The 5,939-nt window shown below is 42.0% G+C and overlaps 1 non-coding gene across 1 annotated transcript; it reads right to left on the bottom strand.

Moving 5' to 3' along the window:
* Positions 1 to 5,206: 5,206 nt before the first annotated feature.
* LOC147283532 (small nucleolar RNA R71) lies at positions 5,207 to 5,312 on the bottom strand. Its single transcript, XR_015122708.1, has one exon. It is a non-coding gene; the product is annotated as a small nucleolar RNA R71 (small nucleolar RNA).
* Between the last annotated feature and the right edge of the window lie 627 nt (positions 5,313 to 5,939).

Raw genomic sequence — 5,939 nt, 5'->3', positions numbered from 1 at the left:
AACTAGGGAACATGCAAGTTAACTGGCTAAGGAAGGCCCAAGAAGCTCTTAGTTTATGCACAGTAAGGGGAGTAATTGCTAAAAGTGACTAGCCAAACCTTTTAGTAGACAAACTTTGTCAACATGTTTACTTATTGATTGTTAATACCCATAGTGAAGTGAATGGTATGCTAGTGGTGGATTCTGACCCCTAGTGTTTCTTTAATATTATTTTACCCGAAATCTTTCAGTTGTCATTTTAAAGTTTGTAATTTCTCTGTTTGTTTAGTTTAGCCTTAAAAACCAATCAAAACCCCCCATTTGCGTGTGTGAGTTAGAGTTGAGTTAATTGAATTTAATTGAGTTAGTAATCGTACACTAGTACAATTCCCTGTGGGATCGACCTCGTATTTGTAAGCTTTGCTACTTAGCGATTCGTGCACTTGCGAGTTAACCTAGAGCTCAGAAAAGGTTATTTAATTTGCTCTAGGAAAACATACAACACTTAGGACACATGCAAGTTAACTGACTAAGGGAGGCCTAAGAAGCTCTTAGTATATGCATAAGGAGAACAATAGTTAGGAGTGTCCTCAAAAAGGCCTTCGGCTGGTAAAGTTTATTACATTTATGCATTATCTTGAATTGCTTGGTTGTATTTCCATCAATTGGAGTGGATTCTGAATTCTTAGCATTGCAATTGTGTGTGTGTGTATGTGGTGTGCGTGAGTTTCACAATCTACAAACCCCCCTGCCGTGTGTGTGTGTTTGGTGAATCTAATTGGTAAGTTGAATTGGTTTGATGTGTATTTACCTATTCCTCGTGGGATCGACCTCGTACTTATACGCTATGCTTACATGAGCGATTCGTATACTTGCGAGCTACAACTTGGTATTCGTTTCTAAATTCTAAGTAAAACAAGTTGTACAAAAAGAAGCAACACGCACATGTTCCTAGGAAGCTTGATTATCGTCTACCTAAGTTGTTAACCATGCAAGAGTCATTAAGATTATATGAAAACGACAAACACATAGAGCATGATAGTATCTTGATTATCGATCTAGATGACATCTATGAAACCTATTTATCAAAGATAAGTTCTTAGGATACTTCCTTGTTACCTACTGAATTGATTAGCTTGATTATCACCTCTCAATTTCATAACAATTACTAGATGCATACAACCCTAAGGTAGCAAGTCAAAGAGTGCAAACAAATAGAATCAATTAAAACAGACAATAGGAATTTATCGTATGGAAATATCACATTAAATCACATGGCTTTATTTCATTAACCATAAATCAACATTGATCAAATAATAAGAGCTTCATCATCATCTTAACAATGCAAAACTAAAATCAAAACATAATAAAGAAAATAAAAGAACCAACTTTCGGCGAGGAGAGGCAATCATTGGGCTAAGGTTCTGAAGTGATGAGGTATATATAGAGGTACAATCCTTGAGAGGGAAGGAGAAGTAACTTGCGGCAACAGCTAGGGTTTGGCGCCTTGGGCTTGCGGCAAGGGCTTGGCCCTTTTGGGCTTAAGTGACTCACGCAAGTCAGCTAGGGCTCCTCTTCCATGCGCATGGGCTGCTGGTCTTGGGCTATGGACTTGGCGCATTGGGCTTGCACATTGTGGGCTAGGGTTTCACTCCATGGGCTATCACCTTGAGGCTTGCACATTGGGCTTGCATGTTGGGCTGAAGTGGCATGCATGGGCTACCACCCTGGACCTTGCGCATAGGGGTTGGGCTGCTAGGGTTTGGCGCATGCATGCATGCATGGCCCATCTTGACTTCGGCATCCCATAAGCCCATTGCCCATTTGACTTGTTGACTTGTCATCTTTGACCCTTGACCATTCACTTTGACTTCCCATTTTGCCTCTCATTTCCATTTGAATTCGAATTCATTTCTTCCCTCTATTCATTTCCATGGATGTCCACCACCTTCTAGAAGCTTCTGGAACCTTGACTTTGTAGAGTTAACTTTGACCAACATTTCCTAGTGCAACTAGGATTCCTTGTAAATGGAGGATTGATGAGTGTGCATTTTGCATCACTTTATGATACTAATTCCTTAACCTAGAGTGTTAGAACTCGCTATTTTGTGTTTCTTGTCTTGTTTTTGTGTTTTCAGGTCAAATGAAGCAGAAATGAGAAAAAGAAGCAAATGGAGCCATTTTGGGACATTTCCTGGTTAAACCAGGAAAAGTGCAGAAATCCTAGTCAAATGAGGATTCCTAGTCACACTAGGAAACATCAAGTCCAGAACCATCATTGCGGAGCCAGAAATGTGAAATCCTGATTCAAACAGGAAATCCTGGTTGAACTAGGAAACCTAACCCAACTAGGGAAAGGAGTCCTAGTGACACTAGGAGACCCCAGGGGCAATATGGTCATTACGAGAAGTCGAAATGGATAAGGAATCTCTCATTCTCAAGAAATCCTAGTTGCACCAGGAAATGTTTTTCAAGGTTCCAGAAGCTTCCAGAAGGTGGTGGAAATCCATGGAAATGAATGGAGGGAAGAAATGAATTTGAATTCAAATGGAAATGAGGGGCAAAATGGGAAGTCAAAAGTGGAGGGCCCATGGGCCCTAGGGATGCCGAACCAAGTGGGCCATGCATGCACATGCATGGGCCCAAACCCTAGCAGCCCAAAAGCCACACGCAAGGAGGAAGATGGCAGCCCATGCATGCGCATGCATGCCATGCAAACCCTAGCAAGACAAGGGGCCATGCGCAAGCCCAAAGTGACAAGCCCAAGGTGGAAGCCCATGGAGTGAAACCCTAGCCCATCTTGTGCAAGCTATTGAAGCCCAACATGGAAGCCCAACATGCAAGCCCAAAGCCCAAGACTACCAGCCCAAACACCAAGGAGGGACCCTAGCTAGGCTAGGCGTGAGCCACTCAAGCCCAAAAGGGAGCAGCCCATCACGCCAAGGCGTGATCAGCTAGCCCTAGCTGAAGCCGCAAGGCACTAGGAGAGCAAAACCTAGCCAGCCGCAACTTGCTCTTCCTTGCCTCTCAAGGAAGGCTTCTCCTATTTAAATCCCCTCATTCAGACTTTTAGAGAACATTATTTTCTCTCCTCCTCCAGCCGAAATCACTCTCTCTCTCCCTCTTAGTTTTATTTTGCTGTTTTAGGGTTTTAGTTTCAGACTTTTATTCTTGTAAGGTGAGCCGAATTCAGAGAGAGGTTTAGGAAGAGGGTGGCGTGACAAGTAAGAGGGAAGGACCACCTGCTGCCGCAAGCCCAAGCTCACCTTGCCGTGAGCCAATTGCTTGTGCTAGGTGCTTCCTTCTTCCTCCCTCCTTGCCGCAGCCCCCATTTGTTGCACCTCTGATTTTTGTTTTCCTTTTCCTTCTAGTATCTATTCTTATTGTTGGATCATGTTACTGATTTTATTTAATTAGTTTGCTGTTTTATTTAGTTGTCTCTTTAATTCCTTTATAGCTTTGGTTCTGAAATTATTTAGCTATTTATGTTTATGCAATTCAATTTATGTGATCTCATTTAATTGTGTAGTTGTTCTAGTTGCTTTATGTTTCTGATTTTTTAATTAGTGCATGCGTTTAATCTTGTGTGTCTTGCGTTTCTGATTTCATTTAGTTTATGCTTCTAAGTTTGTTTAATTTGTGTTTCTGATTTCCGTTAACAATCATGAATTGGGACTTTATTTATTTGTTGCTGTTTTGTTTCTTTTATTTGTTTTATTTAATTATGTAGGTTAGTTATTCTATCTTGCATGTTAGTTGTAGGTCGATTAATGGATTTGCATGTTCTAACAAATCGTTTATCCGTCTCTTGGTCTGTTAGTTTGATGTTTGCGCATATTAAATTTCCACTATCTATTAAAACCCCCGTCACTAGTTGTTTGCATCCTTTGACTGGCCACCTTAGGGTAATTGCATCTAGTTTATCCGTTAGGTTTAGCTGTGAAATAGTCAAAGACACTAAACCACAAGTAACAAGGGAATAAGGGATTATTCTTGGTAGTGGGGTTGGGCGACCTCTATAAGGAAATAGTCAAAGCTTATATGTTGTGCATGTTTGACGTTCTCATAAAACTTAATGACTCCTGCATGGGTAACAGCTGCCCTAGCTTGAACTAGGGAACATGTAGGTTAACTAGCTAAGGAAGGCCCAAGAAGCTCTTAGTTTATGCATTAGGAGAACAATGGCGAGAAAGTAACTAGCCAAACCTTTTTAGCTGTCAAACTTTAATATGTTGTGTTCAAATTAACTGTCATTAGCCTTGGATGGTTATTGCATGCTTATCTGATTTGAAACTGAAAACTTAACATTGCAAGATAGAATAAAGTGTGTGTGCGTGTGGTGATGTGTGCGTGTGTTTCCATCTTCCAAAACCCCCCATTTAGTTATTCTAGTGATTAATTGCATTGATTTATTGTATATTAACCATTCCCTGTGGGATCGACCTCGTGCTTGTACGCTTTGCTACTGATGCGATTCGTGCACTTGCGAGTAAACTTAGAATGAGATAATTGTTTATTTTATTCTAAGAAAACACATCAACAAGTTTTTGGCGCCGTTGCCGGGGAATGGTGTCTAATATCAATGAATTGGTGTAATTAGTCATTAGAATTAGGTTATATTAGCTAGATTTCAGTTTTTGTTAATTTTTAGTTTTTAATAAATGCCATGCCTTTATATGCATTCTTTCTACTGATTGTGTGTTCTCTCTTGATTAGGTGTGTTTTATGAACCCTGAACTTGTTGCTAGGTTGGAGAGGCTCAAGGACGAAGCTTTAGGTGCATCACAAGTCAGCCCGCAACCTAGTGCATCAGATTCGAGTAGTGAAGAGACTGAGAGTGTCGACATGGCTGAAGCAAATGAGATAGTGCCGCAGCCCCTGAGCCACTTTTCAGCACCTTCGCTGCCCACTCAACCATCGTGCATTCGGTATGCCACCATAGCCACTGATTTCGAAATCAAGAGTGGTCAGATTCACTTGTTGCCGAGCTACCATGGGCTGAATGGGGAGGATCCGATCCACTTTTTGAAGGAGTTTTCTGGGGTTTGTGAAGCCGCACAATTGAGGGGCCTGAATGCCGATCAGTACCGTTTGAGGATGTTCCCTTTTGCGCTTAAGGACAAGGCAAAGAGGTGGTTGTATTCGCTGCCCAGTGGTTCCATTTCGACATGGGATGATCTTTCGAGCAAGTTTTTGAACAAGTTCTATTCCATTTCCAAGACTAATTCGATTCGGAAGGAGATCCTTGGATTTGTGCAGAAGGCGGACGAACCATTCCATGAGACTTGGGACAGATTCAATGAGTTACTTACTAGCTGCCCACACCACAACTTATCTCCTTGGTATGTGATTTGCTGTTTTTATCAGGGATTGTTGGAGAGAGACCAAGCCAAGGTGGATTCAGCATGTGGTGGTGCGTTTATGTCAAAAACGGAGGATGAGGCTACAGAATTGTTTGAGTCGCTTTCTTTGAGTTCTCAACAATGGGATTCCAATCGTGCAAGAGGAGGACCAAAGAGAGGGTTATATGAGGTGGCTGATGTGCCAAACACCATGGAGGGACAGATTATGGAAATCAAGACTATGGTGCAGAAGTTATCTTTGGCTCAAGAGAAGATGATGAGTGCGCAAGGACAAGGGGGTGACGTGGAACAAGTAAACCAGGTTGGGAGCTATCCTAGGGTGCCATATGATCCATTTTCTAACACTTATAACCCTGGATGGAAGAACAACCCGAATTTCAGATGGAGCAACAACAATGGACAGCAAGCTAGTGGGAGCACCAACAAGCCGTATGTGCACCCTAATGCCGAGAGGTCTAGTTTGGAGGACAAGATTGCTCAGATTGCTCAAAGCACCACTTCCCTTGCCCAAAGCACCAATGCCTTCATGAACCGTACCGAGCAGCAGATGCAAGCCAATTCGAAGGCTATTGCACACTTGGAGAGTCAAATGGGTCA

Source organism: Dryas octopetala, chromosome 5 (assembly GCF_963921425.1).
Source record: "Dryas octopetala chromosome 5, drDryOcto1.1, whole genome shotgun sequence".
Taxonomy (NCBI): Eukaryota; Viridiplantae; Streptophyta; class Magnoliopsida; order Rosales; family Rosaceae; genus Dryas; species Dryas octopetala.
This window is presented reverse-complemented; position numbering and strand designations above follow the sequence as displayed.